This window comes from Chroicocephalus ridibundus, chromosome 3 (assembly GCF_963924245.1).
Source record: "Chroicocephalus ridibundus chromosome 3, bChrRid1.1, whole genome shotgun sequence".
Lineage (NCBI taxonomy): Eukaryota > Metazoa > Chordata > Aves > Charadriiformes > Laridae > Chroicocephalus > Chroicocephalus ridibundus.
In genome coordinates this window covers 125,655,660-125,674,903 of record NC_086286.1, presented here as the reverse complement: position 1 = coordinate 125,674,903, position 19,244 = coordinate 125,655,660, and positions in this window count along the sequence as shown.

Sequence of the window (19,244 nt, the reverse complement as noted above, 5' to 3'; positions counted from 1 at the left end):
AGCAGCGTCCCTGTGCTTGGACCACAAGGACATTGACTTCTGCAGATTTCGGATGGATTAGGTTGGCACTAGCTGGTTGGGGCCAAAACTGTGCCAAGCATCGTGCTGACAAGATAGACAATCAAGTTCCAGTATCTGTACTTGGCACCGTTTAATTTGTTAGTAGAGCTGTGTCCTGTGACGGAAAAGATCATCTCATTCCCAAGATTAGAAACCCACTTGTTCTTGTTATTTATGATAACGCTGAGCTCTTTCCATCCCTCTCTTACACTGTCTTTATTTCACAGCTGGGGAGACACATGCCTTTCCTGATGAGACACGGCAAGGAGGGGAGTTTAAATCCCATCTCACTTCCCAAACTAACACTGTACCCAGCGGGTAACTAAATAAGTCTCGCTTGGCTAAGTGGTTTCCTGGGGAAGGCAGGGACAGGACTCAACACACACTGCAGATACCCTGGGGTACTCTGTCCCCATTCCATGGACTCTGGGCTGAAGAAAGCCAAAACATCCAAGGGATTCAGGAGAACTAGACTCCTTGTTTTCCATCCAGTCTCAATCTCCTAGGGTCTTTGCAACATCCTGCTTCCGTGAGTCTAAAAGAAACATCCCAGGCTGCTTTCACAGTAAGACTGTGTCTTTACAGAAGAAGGAAGAAAGATTTCATAGAAAGGTCCTGGGGAATTTTCCAGTCCCCTTTGTGAAACATCTATTGGGAATGAGTTGCACGCATTTGGCTTTATACTAATGCTGTCCAGTAGTTGGGAATGTGGAGAAACAGCGGCAGACCAGAAGGTACGGGGACAGCAAGAGGATGGGCTCGCAGGAACAAAGGATGAAAATACAAAACAAGTCAGAGGTCCGTGAAGAGAAGAAAAAGCTAATTTGCATTTTGTTAGTTCCACCTGATTTGAACTGCGAGTTGGGTTTGAAAAGTTGGTTGGGTTTGAAAAATTCATTCTTCCTATTTAATCAGCACAACCAGCTGCTGCTGTTAACTCCCAGGATGCCAGAGGCCCAGATTTCCCACAGCACAAGCATCTCTCAGAAAACAGCAGTGCAAGACTCCTTCTACCTCACCTCACCGCTTGCCCCTTCCCCCCCTCCACCACTGCTTTGGAAGGAGATCGTCACAGGGAGGTTAGGTCCTGATCTGCATTCTTACATGCAGGGACCATGGTTGGGGTGGTATGGACATTCCTCGGGCAAAACCGAGACCAAGGAAAAGGGTTCATGAATTATCTGGGAAGTGGTAACCACATAGAGCTCCTGGAGATGGGACACGTGCACAACAGGGGAGGTCACACTAGATCCTCCGTAATGTCAATTTTTTAAGGACCTGGTCTCTGCATAATGTCTGCAGCAGCAGAGACTTTGCAGACAGAGGGGCCAAGGCCTGGCACAGCCTCCCCAGGGCAGAGCTGTGACTATACCCCATGGGCAAGGTGCCAGGAGGGTTTTCTAGGAACCACTCAAAGGACCTGCGGGGCTTGAGGACAACACTGCAGCGCTTTCACGTCAGTCCCGGGGACAGAGAGCGTAAAAGACTATCAGAGGCACGGGAGCAGTCCCTCGGAGGGGCTCTGGCCGGGCTATAAAAGGAGCTGGTCTCTGCTAAATTCCACAGGGAGGGAACATGCTGTAATTATGCCGGTGCTGTCTCAATCGACAGTGGCACAAACCAGAACCTTCCAGTTCTGCAGTGGCGAACAACAACAGCCGAAAAAACGCCTTGTGCCCTTGAAACAGGGAGCATGCAAATTAAAGTTTAGTCTGAAGCTCCGCTCCTCTGCAAGCTCAGCCCTGGCCTTGGAAAGGGGGTGTGCACGTGGGCTGCCAGGAGAGAGAAACAGTGGGAGAAACAGCAGGAAAGGGAGAGGTGGAGGGGGAGACACGAGAAGGAGAAAAGAAAGATTTAGGATAAACATATCCCAGCTGATAAGCAATCGAGGTCAAGACGGGAGGGGCTGGAAAACCTGCTTAGAAGGAATGAATGGAGGGGCTTTCTTTTCCTCAGCCATGCAATGAAAGGCGTCGGGGCCTCACTATATGCAAGAAGCTACGGCCCCTCCTTGCCATGCTGAAGCCTGTGTACACAAGGCATGAAATACTGATGCCCCCCAGGGCTGGGAGCCCACCTCCATCTCATATGGAGGTGGCCAGTCTGACTCCCAGAGGGTCTGGGTCACCACCGGTTCTGGGGGTGTCAGAGGAACTTAGCAAGAAGAGAGCACAGTATTTCCATCAACATCGTGGTATAGAAACTCTGTATTGGGGGCCGGGTATTCATGAGAATACAGGGTAGTCTCCATGGATTGAAGGGTCATGGGAAAAAGGAGGATTTAGTAAAGAGATCCTGCATGCAACAAGCTAGGATTGATGGAGGCCAACCACAAGGCAACAGATCAACAGGAAGAGAAGAGGATCTGCATTGCAGACCAGAAACTGAGCATGAGTTGGCTGGTGCAAAGGAGGTTAACTCCACGCTGGGAAGCATAACCAGTGCCTAACCTGGGATATGGGAGGTCCTGGTTGCTCAGTGCTGGAGCACAGGGTCCAGCTTTTGGGGCATCACAGGAGGATATGGGAGCGAGCAGAGGAAATGCAGAATGCAGTCATGGGGATGAGCAGAGGAGTGGAAAACACAGAAGAAAAGGAGCAGTTGAAGGACATGGAGTGTTCCGTTCAAAGATAAGACATAGGGTAAACGTGATATGTACCTCATTTGCCTGTCTAGTGCAAGAGTAGAGAGGAAGAACGGTGTCTCCACCACCAGTGGTTTACAAGAACAGGCTGAACAAGGAGGAAAGGTTATGGAGGTCTAATCCATCCGAGGGAGGAGTGTTTAGACTGGCTGAGTTTTTCAAGGGCCCCTACCTGTTACAACATCCTTCAGTCCTGCTCTCTTTTTATTCCTCTGTTGATGAATATTTGCTCAAGTTGTACTCCTGATGGTCACACCTTGCAGCCCATAGTCTAAATGGTGGGTTTAGACCCTGTTTAGCTGCTGGTATCTCTTCCCAGTGAAGCTCCATCGAGAGCTTTGCTCAGAAAGGCAGGTAGAGCTCAGGAAAAGCATTTTCCAAGCAACACCTTTGGGAAAAGTCTGTCCTGTAAATCTTGCCCAGTGAGAACACTGCACACTGATAATGAAGCAGCCAGGAGTGAAATATGCCTTTAAAAAAAAAAAAAATTAAGAAGAACAAAATGGGTGACAAAGGATGATGCTGTTTTGAGGAAGTGCAGTATTAAATCACACAGTCCTTCTGTTTGCTTGTGACCTGCAAATCCAGCAGGACCAGGAGTGTAATAACACCAGTATAAAAGCACAAGAAAACATTTCCTAGATTACTCCAAATTTTCCTGGTGAAAATTCTCACTCTGGTTTCTCCATCACCTTGATTTGCCGAGCCATTAATCTTAACCTTGAGCAGAAGCTTCATAACCGTGAATAAGGTCTCATAAGGCTGCCCAGAGAGGTGGTGGAGTCTCCGTCTCTGGAGACATTCAAACCCACCTGGACGCGTTCCTGTGCCACCTGCTCTGGGTGACCCTGCTCTGGCGGGGGCTTTGGACTGGATGATCTCCAGAGGGCCCTTTCAACCCCTGCCAGTCTGGGATTCTGTGATTCTGTGTAAGCGCTTACCGAACTGGCCAAGGAGTAGGTGCCAAGTGTCCCTCAGCAGGAATGGTACCCATCCATCATCTGGGTAACAAAAAATAAAATAAAAAAAAAATCTGCCCACATCCTTTTCCTAAATTCCCCTTCACTTTTCATTAATCATGGCACCCAAGGTCCCCGTGGTCTCACCTCCTGTATAGCTCAACCCATTATATTTCAGCACTCTTAGTAAGATATTCAGATGTAGCTCCCACCCATAACTCAACAGCTTGCACTTGGCTAAAACATTGCTTCCAGAAAGGCATCTGCTCTTAATTTAAAGGTATCCAGGGATGAAGAACCTGGGTAGCCTGTTGACTAATTACCCTCAGCGGTAACCACAAGCCTGGGTGGTTTGGCTCTGCTTTGCAGCCATGGGAAGGCCAATTTTGTTAGATTAAAGAGACCTTTCGCATCGGGCATTTTTCACCCCAAGCAATTCTTCTCCAGTCACCTCTCCATCTCCTTTTCTGATAAGCTGACCAGAACAAGCTTTCTGAGCCTGTCATGCTAAGGCTTTCTCTTCACTCTTCAGATAATTTCTGTAGCTCTTTTCTCCATGCCTTTTCTCATTTTTCCGTATCTTCTTTAAAGCAGCAGCGTGGCTTTCCCAGTGTCTATCTCTGCCTTCACAGAGAGAAAGCCTCTCTGGTTTAAGCTATATGGCCTGGTTAGACATGACAGGAAAAGAGTCAGGAGGTTTTATAAAGGTAAAAAAATTAGGATGTTTTCATCTTTCCTTTTAGATATTTTCATTTGTCCCTTCCTGCTTCCAGCAAAAAGTCATCATAAAAATGTGACTACAGAATCTTCATTTGGAGAAACCCCTATATCTGGAGGAGGGGGTGTCTAATTTTCACCTACATTTTCTGAAAAGAGTGGGAAAGTTTCAGAAATGCGAACATTTCCTGCAGATTTTCTTCTTTCTACCTACCTATACCAGTCAAGGAAATAAGGCCAGGAACACCCGTTGTCACTGGACCACAGTCACCCACACCATTGTTGGCAAAGTCTTTACCGTGGCCTTTGCCCTTGACCAATCAACAGTTGAGCTTCTCAACAAGCAGTTGAGCTTCCCAAGACCTAAGTCCTACCTGGAAGACATGACCTGCAGGAGCAGGGATTGCCTGCCCACAGCAGCATTGACCCTGGACTGCAGGGATCTCCAGACCTTCCCCTGCCTCTGGTCCTCAAGAATAGTTGGCTAATTAACAGAAGAGCCAAAATGCAGTATTGATAGCTAGTGGAGAAAGGTGAAGGAGAGGGAGAAGTTGCTCAGATAGGGACTGGTGGATGTACTTGGTGAGCCACAATGTCTTACAAGCATGGCTTTCTTTTCAGGCCTTCAATACAGCTATCTCACCCAGGTCCAAAGCAGACCAGGACCACTCTGGTTTTAAAGCAATGCACACCCCACAGAATATTGGAAGTAGGACCTGACTTTGTTTTGTGACACTGCAAATGTGAAAAATCACCACAGACCAAGGAGTGCTGGGTTTCACGGGCAGAGCTTTGCAACATCCTGTTCTGCAGCCAAAGTCAACCACACAGAGTGCATAAAAGTGGGTGTCCCACATCTTCTCCAGCAATGCCAATGAAAGAATACAAAATCAAGGCAAGGATGGATCAATGCTTCCCCAACACCCTCTTCCAACCTCTAGCAAGTTGCTGCCACGTGACATCCTGAACTGGATGAAGCTGATCTCATGTTTGATGGTCCTCGATAGACTGTTTTTCCTCCACCCAACTGTCCAGTTGCTTTTCTGAACCCACATGAACCTCTAGCTGGGCTGGAGTTCAGCTTGCTGGGTTTGATCCCATGCCCTGGTGTCATGAGGCCAAACTTCTTGCAGACGTTAGGTTTGAGGACGCGGTGGGGGCCAGAGGAGCCCTATCAGCCTTACCCGCCGCTGAACTCCCGCTGACACTGAAAGGAGCCGGCCAGACTCCCCGGGATGCTGAGCACAGGGGAACTGCACAGGCCACATCCCAAACAAACAGGAGGGAAAAGGCAGAAATTGGTCTGCGTAAAAAATGAGAGGGGGAAGTAAGGGGCAAAGTGAGAAGGGAAATGTCTGATTCATTATGCGCTTGTTTTGCTTTTGTCTTCTCCAAGGAGGAAGAGGATGGAGCGCCGTCGAAGACAGAGACAGAAGGATGTTTCCTGGCCTGGCCTGGGAGAGGATCAGATAATGGGCAGATAACAATAGAAATGATGACTGAGACGAAACCGCAGCCACTCGCCGGGCAGAGAGAGCAGCCGGCCCTTGCCACGGGCAGCCAGAGGCTAGAGAGGAAGAGGCAAGAGCAAAAACAGCTTCACTGACTGGTCCAGGTAGGACGTCTGCAAGCTAAGACCCTCCAGGACTGCTGTATCCCAATGCATAAGCGCTTCCACATTTCTATTTGGGGGTCTGAGGACACAAGAGCAAATTCAAACCGTATATGTGGTGGGAATGGGCAGTAACCATTTACATGACTCACTCTGCCCAGCGTGGTTCATGTTTCTACTCTGGCTTTCCCTTTATCAGCACTTCAGAACTACCACCTAAGGGCTATTTAAACCCAGGTCTGTCAAGTCCCCATCACAGTGGGATTTCCACTAATCCGATGGGTGCCATCTTGTACGAAGGAGCAATAAATCAAACAAACTCTGAATGTCTTCTCAGAAAGACCTGGTTTGGTTTCTCCATTGCAAGTAAAACATGCTGTGGTCTTCACGCATCTCCAGGGGTCAACATGCAAACGTAGTTATCCAGGGTATGCAAAAACAAATGCAAAAGTACTGGTAGGCAAATACAAAAGTCCCAGGCTGAAGCCTATTCGATGTGGATGAAAAGTGCTGTTGTTCATGTCTGAATTAGTGGTGGACAGGACACACTACCACGTATGAGGAAATTTCCAGCACCAGACCTCAATGGAAAGTGCTGCAAGATGCATACGTACGTGCCACCACGCACCTCCTCTGTGGAAAACATGTTGTGTGTGAGTACCCCTGCAGCTGGAGAGCCATGTCCATCACACCCCAGACGATGGCCCAGAGGATGACGCTCACACGTGTGCAGAGAGTTTGCCTGGAGTTAGTATTGGCAGTTCACTGTAAGTTCTTCTTGTCTTGAGGACAAATTCTGAAGGGATGCAAATGAGTCCTGAGTAGCTTTTTGGAGCTCCACAAACTCTTCTTATGTGTCACAGAAAAGCCTTGAGCCTGACTCTAGCTATTAAAAAAGAGTTTAGGGGTCTGTAGCAAGACATGTAATTGCTTGTCCTTCCACATCAAATAAGCCTGCTGAGCTGACACCGAGCTGCTGAGCCTCTGGGGTGATGGATGTGCAGCAGACACCTATCTACAACAGACACCTATCTACCCCACAATACAGCCTGGGGTGACTCACCCAGCAGTTGAACCCAAACTCTGCTGCCTGCCACCCAAAATCAATGCTGCCTGCTGCTTGGTCACACTGTGAACCAGGCGCTAGTGAACCAGCTGAAGTCTGAGTCATACCAGGTTCTTATTAATAGCACATTAATTATTGTATGGCTTCTACAAGTGGCTATACATACTTTATGAGGACATATCCCAGCTGCAGCTTCTTTACCAGCCTACTGGGCTTGAGCAAAGTAAAACAGCAAACAAGCAAGTTCATTATAAGCAGTGGAAACCCAAGCTGGCAGACGTGCCTGCAAACATCTTCTGATCCTACCTCCGCGCATGGAGTCATTAGGAAAGGATAAACATGAAATCCAGTCAAGGAGGATGCAAACAACATTTAATGGAGTCCACCTCCCTCACACCAGAGACTGCTCCAAGAGGGAATTACAGGGGGCTTGAAAATACTGGTCTTGCTGACTTTGGCCAGAGGATGGTCGTGCAGCGGGGCCGTGTGTGTTGGGACAGCTGAATGGAATCAAACCATAGTACTCAGGGAAGATGATCAGGTATGGCTCCAGATGGCCTATGCCTTGGGTTGACAACCTCATTGCTGCTCTTGCTACTGCTGGATAGGCTAAAAATAACACACGTAATCCCACATGAATACCTCATGTTGCTCTATTAGCATAAATTCGATGTGCTTCCCTCTTCCCATGTAGCAGCTGAAGTGACTCTGGCCCTGTTGCTGTAATGGAGATGGGTCTTGAGGGTTTTAACCTCGGGAAGAAAAGCCTATGAAGCCACCTTGTCATGTTATTACTTCATGCAGGTAGCTTCTATTTGTCCTTCCCATCCAACCCCAGAATTTTTTTAAGCCATTGGCCACTTAAGGATGCCAAGTCACCATCTGCTTTGTGAAAAAAGGTGCCTGGAGAAGTGAAAAAAACCTGGGGAAAAGCCACAGTGGGAGCTTAACTAGTATATCAGACAGTGAAAAGCTGCCCTGGAAGGTGCTGTTAGGGATGACCCATATGGCAGGACAAGTCTGAGCTCACCCTGCCACCAGCAGCCGGGCCAGTCTGGCTGCAGAAAGCCAGGTCTGCACATTCTGGCGCTTGCAGAAGGAATCAGAGAGGACATTTATCCTGACAAGTGAGCACATCAGTTAGAAATACCTTCTGGAGGTGGGGAGCAGAAATTATGTTCAATAAATTGCTGGCTGTAAATAGTCCACTCAGCTCGGGCTGGTAGCCCCCCTCCACCACCCAGCCAGCCCTCCCTCCCCGCTCCCTGCTGGAGAAGGGTTCCTATCTCCTGAGAATCCCGATAAACCCTCCTCTCGCGCCCTCCCCTTCCCTCCCCACCCCCCCGAAATAAAAGTGAGCTGTCTTAGTGCTAGGATGCAGAAACCACTTCCAAGCCAGCATTACATCAACATTGCAGCTGATAAAGGGATGCACAATGGAGTGTTAGACTAATAGAAAAACACAGCTCAGATAAGGCAGGCTCCTGATAGCCTGGGCTGATGTAAAATGCCATTGTCTCCCTTTCTGTCAGCTGAGTCACGGAGCGATAGGGAATTCCAGTGGCAGCCGGCAAGTCAGGGGTCAGAAACCACAAACCCTGGGCAATGCAAATCCCCCCGGCGCGGGCACCGGTGGGCAGATGGAGCTGGGGTGGGAGCATGTGGTTGGGGGTGCAGGTGGTGGCAAATGCCCCACAGATGCAGGGATGGGCAGCAAGGATAAAGGATGGCAAGGGTCCGCGATGCAAGACTGAGCCGGGCTCTGTGTGCAAGGATGTACCCAGTGCAGATCCCCCAGAATCACCAGTCCTGGCATGGGACCCATCGATTTTAGAGGCTTTTCCTTGCTATTTCACCTCCCTCACCCATCTCCTGTATTTTCCCTGGGTACTCTGGAGTCAGGGAGGGTGGGAAGTCAGCCCCAGAAATGCAGGGGAGGGCATGCTGGTGGCACTGCCTTGGGTAACTGCAGGCTCCCAAGCTCTTTTGGGTCAAGATCCTCTCTTCCATGGGACTTGAAGAGCATCAGGCACAACAGGGGCTGGTTCTTGTCTCAAGCCACCATCTCACACTAGTCCAAATGATAAGGTGGGAGAGGCATGGAGAAAGACGCCATGCCCGCACCCAGCTGGGTGTCCGGAGCCAGAGGAGGATGTCTGTCTCCATCCCTCCTGTGAACGGGAACTCCCAAAGTCCGCCAAGGGCTGAGATTAGTCCCCCGGCCGGCAAGTGAGGGTGTTTTTCCCTCTGTGGGCTCCGCTCCCGTTTTCCTGTGCTGCCCTTTGATCTCCTCTCAAACCGCCCCGGCCCGTGAGGCTGCCCCAAAGGAGGAACTCCAGATTACGTGACAGGGTTATGTCATTTTTCCAGCGGACGTGCTGGCATGGCTTTCAGTTGAGAAGGTTTTTTTTAGTGCCAGCGCTACAGTCATTGGCCAGACAGGTCCTAGAGAAACCCTGCAGTGGGGATTCTGTAAAGACCAGTGAAAATCTAGGGCAGCAAGATGTGACCCAGGTCGTGGTCCTTATGCCCTGGTCCCTATGCTCACGTTTGCTCACACCTCCATGGGAATAACAAGGGGTTCAGAGCTTGCCACAACCCAGCTGGTGCAAGACCAGCCCTGGCCAAAGCCCTGGTGTAAGGGCAGAACATGGATTTTATGCTGGGGAATGCATGCTGCCTCCTACCCAAGTACTTAGAAGTGGACCAGAGCTACAAGGTTGTCGCACATTAAAGCGGTAGAAAACATGAAACTCCAGAGATGGAGAATCAGATCTGGCTGAAAATCTTCATAGATCAACCTTCTGTTTCACCGAAGTTGATACTTTCAGTGAAAAGTAAACAAACAAACAAAAAATTATGTTTGTTTTCAACAAAACTTTCTTACATATTTTTCTTCTGAAAAATTTCTGATCAAAACCTTTCTCTTCTCCCCAAACTTGTGGGCTTTCTTACCAGTCTGGACACTTGGGGACCATTTCCTCATTATCTAAAGGCAGAAGCAAAACTAAAAATGTTGAAGAATGCAAAAAAAGGAAGGCAGAGGCCCATCATCTACATGATTGTAATGAAGCCAAGATGGCCAGGCAAAGCTGCTGAAGGTGGAAGGCTGTGGAGGAGACCTTGTCAGGTAAGGAGCTCTGACTCTTGCATCTTGATCCTACCTCTGCTCTCTTTGTTTCAATAAACAGACACTGGCTAACTGAAGGAGCCCCCCATGTCAGTCCCACTGCGAAGTCTTGTGAGTATTGAAAGACCCAACCTGAACCCAGCTTCTGATGCTAGCTAGATGGAAGGAGGGTATTTTCTTGTCAAAGTGCCCGGCATTAGTACTAAGGTGTACAAGGAAAGAGAGAACGTCCTCCCTGCTTGAAAGAAAGAGGGATGGAGGCTCCCCTGCTCATCAGGAGTGATGGGGGTACAGTTTGTGCTGTGGTTGCTTTTTTTTGTAGAGGTCTGCTTGTGAAGGACCAAGACAATTTTCCAGAAGGTGCTCCTGAAGCGCTAAAGGCTTCTTTGGAGTCAATCAAGATGAAATGGTATTTCAGAGGTTGACCCACGCTCCCTCAAAACTCAATATCCTCCTGGAGGTCCCAATCCCCCAGAGGTTCCTACCTCTTGTCTATCACTGACCGAGGCAAACATGGCCCTGAGGCAAACAGTCTGCATCCGTTGCCATGGATCAGGGCTTGCGGTCTTCCAGCACTGATCACCTCCAGGACAAAGCGGGAGAAGTAGTCTGACTTTCCATGGAAAATACAGGGAAATGTTTGCAGGAGAAATTATCTACTCTGGAACACCACCAGGGCAATAGACTAAAACATCTGTTCCCACAGGGAAAGCTTTAATGGCCATAGATTTTGCAGGAAATATTCCATGAAGAAAGGACCATTCGACATTATTTAAAAAGCATCATCCCTTATGGAAAGAAACGATTCCTGAAACAGCCACTCTCTTCCAGAAGAAACCATGCCATCTTTGTCTCAAGACTAGTTAAAGAAGAGGGGCTCTACAGCGCTGAACTGCAGCCCAGAAGAGGAAGGTGTTTCCCTGTGACACGTTTCTTTGTTGAAATGATCAAAGCTGCCTGAGGGCTCAAACTACAGTTGAAATGACCTCATTGCTGTGCTGTTTCCCTCCTCTGACCTCATCGGTTCTTAGATCTGGCTTTGAAAGGTAGAAGCTGTGTTGTGTTAGCTGCAGACATGGTTGAGGACTGGGGAACAGGCTTCAGAGACCCAGAGACAGGAGATGTGGGGTAGATTCTGGATTTCAGGAAGCAGAACAGCCCGGCTTTGGTCTCAAATTCTTGCAGATGCCCAGTGCTGTGTTTTGGAAATGCTTCAGTAGAAATTGTTACAAAACACAGGAGTCTCCAGACCAGCTCCTTAAAGATCTTTTGAAGCCAATGGGATTTCCTTACTGGTATGACTGTGGGGGTACTGTGCTCTCATGAAAAACCCTCTACCTTCAACATGCCAAAACCCACGGGGAGATCTTCTTTGGCTGCAGAGAAACGCATAGTGTTTATCCTCCTGTACAGATCTTGGGTGGGATTGAATTTAAAGATTCAGACCTAAATTTAGGGCTTAAGGTAGTTGTCCTCACTGAAGATGTACTAGAGCAGCCAAGATGCCCACATGGGGCTAGAAAGCAAAGTAAATACAGATGACTCATGGCCTTCTGTCCAGCAATTGGTGATTAAGTGGGGATATCCCAAGGCTGACCTAAACATGGTGCCTGGATTATGGCAAATTGATCTGTTTTCTGCCTGCATGGATGGATGTCCAGAGACTATTATGGGAGTTCAGGCAATTGGAGCCTATGGAGACCCCTCCAATGTACCTACCTAGTGCAGGTGTCTGATCCTGCAAGCTGAATCCCTCCCTCCCTCCCCTTCCTCCAGCACAGGGAGGCCTCAAATTAAGCATAAAGTTGCTCCTACCCATTTTAAACATAGTACTGTTACCATAGATCTCCATCCAGTGAAGGCTTGGCTTCTTCCCTTTCCTCTTTTCCCTCCAGATATACTTATGTGTAGCAGCAAAGCATGCTTCCCCATCAGTTCAAGGCTTGCAGGCCACCAAAGAGCTCAGACCATCACCTACATTGTGACCTACTGATCACTTCCTCCCACTGTAGGTCTGTTTTCATGGAAGAAACACACCACTGGGTCTTATTTTTAAGCCAGCTCCCAAACCATGTAAATCATGCAAGTGCTGGGAGAGGAGCTATGAAGATAAACCCTGGAGAGTGCAGCTGGTTTAGATCCTGAGAGCCAGGATCCCACCCATCAGCTCACCCTTTTTCAAGACAGACAGAGACTGCCGAGTTTCTGCTGGGGAAGAAAAATACAGTCTGGCATTCAACCCTTGAAAGGTTTCCGGCCCCTGGATTAGATGACCTCAGTATGCCTTTTTCATATCTGCTACCACAGATATAGGCCTAACATGAGCCCGCAGGGAATTTTTGGACAAAATTACTCTCTTTCTTTTCTTTTTTAATGGAGAAATCCAGTTTATTTAATTTTTTAAAATTATTATTATCCCTCTCTCCTATGCAAATGTACTTGTTTCAGCGAATCCTGTCAGTGTTGGATGGAATTTCTGTTTAAAATTATCTCATTTCTCAGCCTATAGGTTTGAAGACCTTTACAGCCCAGATCAGGCATTTAGTTCCTAGTCTCTCAGTACTGGGATCAGCTTTTATTCTTTGGCCATCTCATTTTAATGTTTCTCCATGACAATCCAGAGCTAGGCACAAAGGTCTGCTGCTTTGCGAATAAATGGCCAGAGAATGGTTTTCTCACCTGAAAAACGGCCTCAGGACTTCAGAGGCTGGCATGAACCCTTTTTTTTTCACTTGTCCTGAAATAAAATTAAAAGGAAATGCACACCCAGTCAAAAAGCAGCAGCTCGTATTAGGTCTCGTATCCCAACATTCTTGATGATAATGTTTTTTTCTCATCTTGCTTTTTTCCCTGTCAGCTGGGGGGCAGAGGAACTGAATGACTCCAGTCTTCCCATTGCCTGCAAGATGTGTTGTGGCTTGCCCCTTATGACTGTATGTTAAAGGTTAAAGTATCTTGGCTCTGTCCCCCAAACCCCTTGTATCTTGGTGGTCCTGGCATACTGTACAACACCACGTCCTCTGGAGGAGCCATGGAAAGAGAAGACAACTGTGGCCTGGAGCAAACCATGGTGTGACCCCAGCCTCTGTCCTCAAGGATTAAAAATGGTTCAGACATGAACATTTAAGACACCCGTCAGCTACGCAGTGCTCCCCCCAGCTTGGTAGAAGTCAGCTTCTTTTCACCTGCATCCTTTTCCTTATTCTCAGACAGCTGGTCCAGTCTCTATCAAAGTCAATGGAAAGTCTTCTACAGAGCAAAGGTGTTGTCACTTGCAGGTGGTGCCTTTCCATGACCTCTGCCTGCATATGTGTGAATACAGAATGTTCTGTAATGCTAGAAGATTTCCATATTTTTTTATTATGAAATCTGGAATTGCCTTCTTTATGGAAAACAGGCTGACTTCATTTTGGAGGTGATCAGCTTGGTATGCCTTAAAAACACCTTGTCTTCTGCCCTGAGATGAAACTATGAAGTGGCTGGAGTCAAATTTCCACAAAGCTACTATTGAAAGTTTTGGCCCATCTCAAGAAACTGATTTTCCTGAAGGAGACACTTCCCAGCCTGAGCACCACAACTACCAGCCTCCTGAGAGCAGCTTTGTGTTAGGAGAGACACCAGCAACCGGAAATCCACTTTTTGACCTGGTACGCCCAAGCCAGGCTATCAGAAATCCTCCACGTGGCAATCATTGCCAGTAAAAATAAACCCTTTGCGAAAGCCGGTTTGCAAGTATGATGATGTCCTCAAGGCAAGCAAGTTGAAAGGTCCAGGTTGTTTCAGTTTGTTTTGCTTTTCAGGGAGGGAAAGGAGTTTCATTTTCAATCAACATCTTTACGTCAAAGTTTGGAGTCGAAAAGACAACTTGTGGCTCAAATCGATTTGAACCTGCCCTGGGAGAAAAGGAAATTTTGCAGCCAAAAAAATTCTAAATCAGGTGTGTTGGTTTTATGAATGTATTTTGAAGAAAAGCAGTGACTCTCAGAGTGTGTCCTTTCATGGGTGCGGAAGGGCAGATGTGCTCTTTGGAGACACTGCTGCTGAATTCCCCTTTTTTGGTCCAGCACATTCTTTCCCCACCACACCAAGACATGGTGGGCATGGTGGGATGGGACAGCTACAACATCAGCTTGGGTGGTGGGGGTCGTTCCCATCACCCCTATGATAATATCATCCTCTCCTTCCCGCGCTGCCAATGGGAAAGGATCCTGGAGCTGGAGGTCCTGGCACAGAAGGAGACCAGGGTGAGCATGCAAAAAGGGAGGTGAGGATGGAGAGAGGAAGGGGAGAGGCGAGCTCTATTGATTGGTGTGTGAAAGGCCTCCCGGGAGCCCCGTTGCTGAGAGACAGCCCCGGGAGATGCAAGGCTGGAATTAATAACTGCTCCATTGGGGCCCTGTTTGCTCTCCTTGCCCAGAGCCAAAGGACTTTGGTCACAGCTTATCACCCAGCCGAAAGCCCCAGGAATGCAGTCACAGGCAAATGTGCATGTTCACACAACATCTATTAATCAAACGGCTCCCCCACCCTTTAACCCTTTGCAGGTCAGGGAGGAGGGAGGAGGTGAGCATGGCTCTGCTTTGTCTAAAATCACGGTCCCCTGGAGTCTCTTTAGAGCAACCAGAGATAGCGGTAAGTCTCCTGTGAACTTCGAGTAAGATACCTGTGAACTTTGAGTAAGATACCATCCCCCTGCTCTGCATCCAGGGCTTTTTTAAAATTATATCTCCCACCCCCTTCTAAATGCTTAGGAAATTGATTTTGGTACCTACATCTGAAGGCAACCCATTTCAGTGGGAGCTAAGCATCTAACCGCCTTAAAACACCTTGAAAATCCCTGACTTAGGCCCTGAAAAAATTATCACAAACTTTTCTTCCTCTTCACCCTGTTTCAAATTTCAGGTGCTGTTTCCACTCACACCATGGTGGCTGTTCTACAGCTTCCCCTGGCAGCCTGGGGCAAAGGTTCCACTGCTGCTGTACATAACCATAATGGGACGATCTACACTCTGAACAGCACAGTGCTAATCAGACACGCTCTTTCTCCTCAGCTTTCACCTGGGGACACAAAATATCACGGGCAAATGACTCTGCTGCAGCCTACAGCAGGCAGGATTTGCCCCAAGTTGGTGTCTCCATGTCAAGACCAACCACCCTCTTGCCTTGCCGTTGAGTGTTTTAGTCTCAGCAGTGTGGAGCAGAGTGCGTTCCTGCCTTGAAACATGAGGCTGAGGAAGGTTTTCAGGCTTTTGAGTGGTTAGTGGTTGTTTAGCCAGCTAAATTAGCCAGAGAGTCTCTGTAGACCCTCCATGGTGAGGAAGATACAGTAGCAGCTCCTGAGAGCAATTTAGCACATAAAAGTTAGGCTCCTGCGCTGTACCATTCCCTGGAAGACCTTTATAACAGAGAGAACTCAGGAAAACATCACCTGCTGAATTAAATATTCCAAGCTGGCCAGGATGGACATTGCTTCATTGGTTACCCTGAGTACCCTGAGATGTCACCTTATCCTTGCCAACAGCCCAAAATCCAGAAGGGTTGTTGATCTACATATTGGATCAACAAGTCAATCAAACACAGACACCAAAGAGACCTTTCAGGAAGGTACCAGGGATGCTCCAGTGCTTCAAGGTACACGTAAGCCCAGGAAATGTTAGCTGGGCATTAGAAGATGGCTTCTACAGAGGAGCGAAGCTCTGGGATGGCCTTCCAGGAGGAGCAGATGGGATGAGAAGCCCATCCAATCTACAGATGGACTCTGAGAAGCTTCTGGTGTGGTGACCTAGAGTGAAGGCTGATGCTGCTCCTCCCTGCCCTCTGTCCCCTGTTCCTGGATAAACAGTGCCCAGCGATAAGGTGCCCATTTGTAAAAGAGGTGGGGACTGAGTAGCCTCAAGAAGTGTGGTCAGTTCTCCGTCACCTGAAGTTTTCCACCCAGATTGGCATCTCCTCCCCTAACGCCACCACCAACAGCCGTGTTGGGTGACAGGGTGAGGCTGTGGCTTTTGCCACAGGCCAGATCAGAGCCGATGACGGCATGGATGGCTTTTAGCCTTCCTGCACCAGGAAGGAAGGAGAGATTTTGTGCGTCATGTCTTGAGCAGTCTTTAGCCCTGGATCCTGTCTTGTTTACCTCATGTCAAGTGGAGAAGCATGAGCTGAAGAATGGAGGTTGAATGAAGACAGAAGGCATCACCCCAGAGGTGGAATTTAGGGTATTTTGACCTGCATTTGGGTTCCTAGCCTAGTTAATGAAATCTGACAAGTTTGGCTCCCAGGGCCTCACAAGCCAAAGGTGCCAGGACAACAGCCCAGTTCTCATCAGGGCAGGTTTCACCTGTTAAGGACAGTGATGGAGACAAAGGACATTGTTATGAGCTGGTATTTTAAGGCGTGCAGAATGTTGCATTCTTCTAGCTTTCAAAGATTCAATCACATATTTTAGTGCTGAATCAGTTCATTTCTGAAGCATCACCACACTCCAGCCTCTCTTTTGAGTCTTGAAAAATTCCCTCTCAGATCCAACTGCGCCTTAAAACCTGGATTCATTTTGAATAAAACTAATCCAAAAGACACACTACGGCTGCTAATGGGTCTTTTTGTCTACGGGACCAGAGCAGGGCTGGCCCAGAGTAAACCCCTGCTGAAATGTGTGCAGTGTGGACATCATGTGCTCAAGACCAACTGGTTGGCTGTGTTGACCCACTTGTATGTGGCCACCCTACTGACTGATGTAGTCTTTCTTCTTGTTCTTCCACAACCTATTGCATGGGACTTGCCTCGTGTCTGTGCAGCACCCAAAGTAAAGGGACCCAAAATACCATATTACAGGATCCCCTTCCTTATTCATGATAAATTAATGCACAGAGAGAAAGTGATATGAGCAGAAAAAAAAAAATGCATTATGAATGCTGCAGTCCAACCAACCTCCAGAAAACCAGGCACTAAGAAAAGGAAGGGGAATAAAACCCCACCAAGCAACTTGACACTTCTACCTGTAAATAATTATTCATACAAACCCTAGCGATAAGCACATGACACTGTCCACGCAGATTGGGACCCTGCCAGAGAAAAAAACCCTTCTTGCTTTCCTTCTTCCTATCAAAGGCCGTATTGTTCCCAAAGAGTTAACAGCAAAGCAGGTCTGCAATTACCCGGGAATAATGGGGTGTGATTGGGGCACTAAAGAGTTGGAATTGATTTTTTTCAGGCTTTCAGCCCTAGAAGCTCCTCCCTGACTTCCTGGTAACTCATGACCAGCAGGGTCAATAGAGCAGAAATCCTTCTAAAGGGCCAATCTGTATTTGAATTATTTAAACAATGTAGTACAGCCAAGTTAAATGGGGCTTATCAAACGTTACACCTCTTAAAGCACAATTGGAGACAAGGATATTAACTGCTGAATGCTCCACTGCTGGACTCAGAGAGGGGAGGCGAGAAAAAAGGGGGGACAAAGAGGAAAAATTAAAGGGGGGCCAAGGCAGGCTGGTTTGTACAAGGGGAGGAGCAGGTGTCTGCTGCATGGTCTTGGTCAGAGATGGTCTCTTCTTCCTTTTGGAGACCCTCCATTCTTACCCAAACTGTGGTTGGCTTTACAATCTTAACCCGAGGGCATTAAAAACCCAGACTTGGGGTATTTGAGTGCTTAATCTGCATCATCTTTCCCCCAGGATAAGAGCAGTTGGGGATATGGTACAAGAGGATACAGGTCTTTTCTTCGCCCTTCCCCAAGGAAATGCAGGCAGAGGTTGTTTCCATGTTGGGATAGGCTGCAGGTTAGTAACCCCGTGCATAGCTCGGGTTGTGCACTTTGCTCAGAAAGGGTTGAGACATGGAGCCATCCGCAGGGCGCAGTGGAAAAAGAAAGAGGAAGCAAAACCCCATAATAATAGCAGGATTTTCCTCCAAAGTTGTGAGCCAAACAAAAACCTCTCATCTACGGAGAGGAGCTAAGGACAACTAGGGAAAGTCCAGCTTGCCGAACAGCCCGAAAAAACGGTTGCAAGTATTTTTGCCCATAAAAGTAGTGAGATTGATTAGGTTTAGGAGCCAGGAATTTATCCAGGAAAATAGCTTGTGATTTTCTTGCAAAGGTAAAAGCAAACAAGATTCTACCTGGGTGCTTTTTTGTAAAGCATTTATCCTGCTTTACCCCAACCCTTTTGTGGTGTTTCAGGTCACCGGCCGTGCATTGGGAAGCTCAGAGGGTCCCTGGTGGGGTGCAGGGGGTAAATAGTTCACAGGTAATTCACTGACATTTTCACATGACTTATTTGACCCGGAGAGAAAACAAATATGTTTGCAAGTAAGAAACTGTGATCTGCCAACAAACTGCAAACAGACCCCAGAAGAGCCTGAATTCACTGGGTGATGTATGGACGGGCGAGAAATAATTCAGCCACATACAACCGTGCAGTAAGGATATCGGGGAAAGGATATAGGGGGAAAGGGGTTGTAAATGATTCGCAAACCAAAAATGTATAAATATTGGTTAACTGACCTGCAAAGGTTTTGCCAGAAAGCCATAAGTCAAAAAGCAAAGGAGAAAAAAGGGAAAAATACAAATTAAAAATGTTGTCTTAATGACCCCCGTTCCCAGCTCCCGAAAAGGTGACTTTTTTGGGGAGTCTTTGTCCAGCCCTGAGCTGAGCTGCTGTGTCCGGGATGAACCCCCAGCCCTACGGCAGCGGGTCTGGGACGTGCCAGGAAAACCCAAAGGGAAACATTTCCTGCTGCGAAAGGCTCTCCCATCCAAACTGGAACATTTCAGGAGACGTTGCTGATTTCACTGAGGTTGTGCATTATTTTTTTTAAAAAAAAAAAAAAAGAAAAATAATGAGGGGAAGGAGAGGAAAGTTTTCCTGACTCTGTTCCATCCTTTTTATCAGAAGTTAGGAATATAAGAAGGTGCCTCGCGGCTCAAATCCAGCCCGGTGCTATCTCAGTATTTGACATTATTTGTCATTTGGGGAAGAATTTCAAAATGTTTAGATTTCGTTACGCTTCAAAATGAAGCCCCAAACACAACCCTTCCTCCCCCTCCTCGCCAAGGAGCG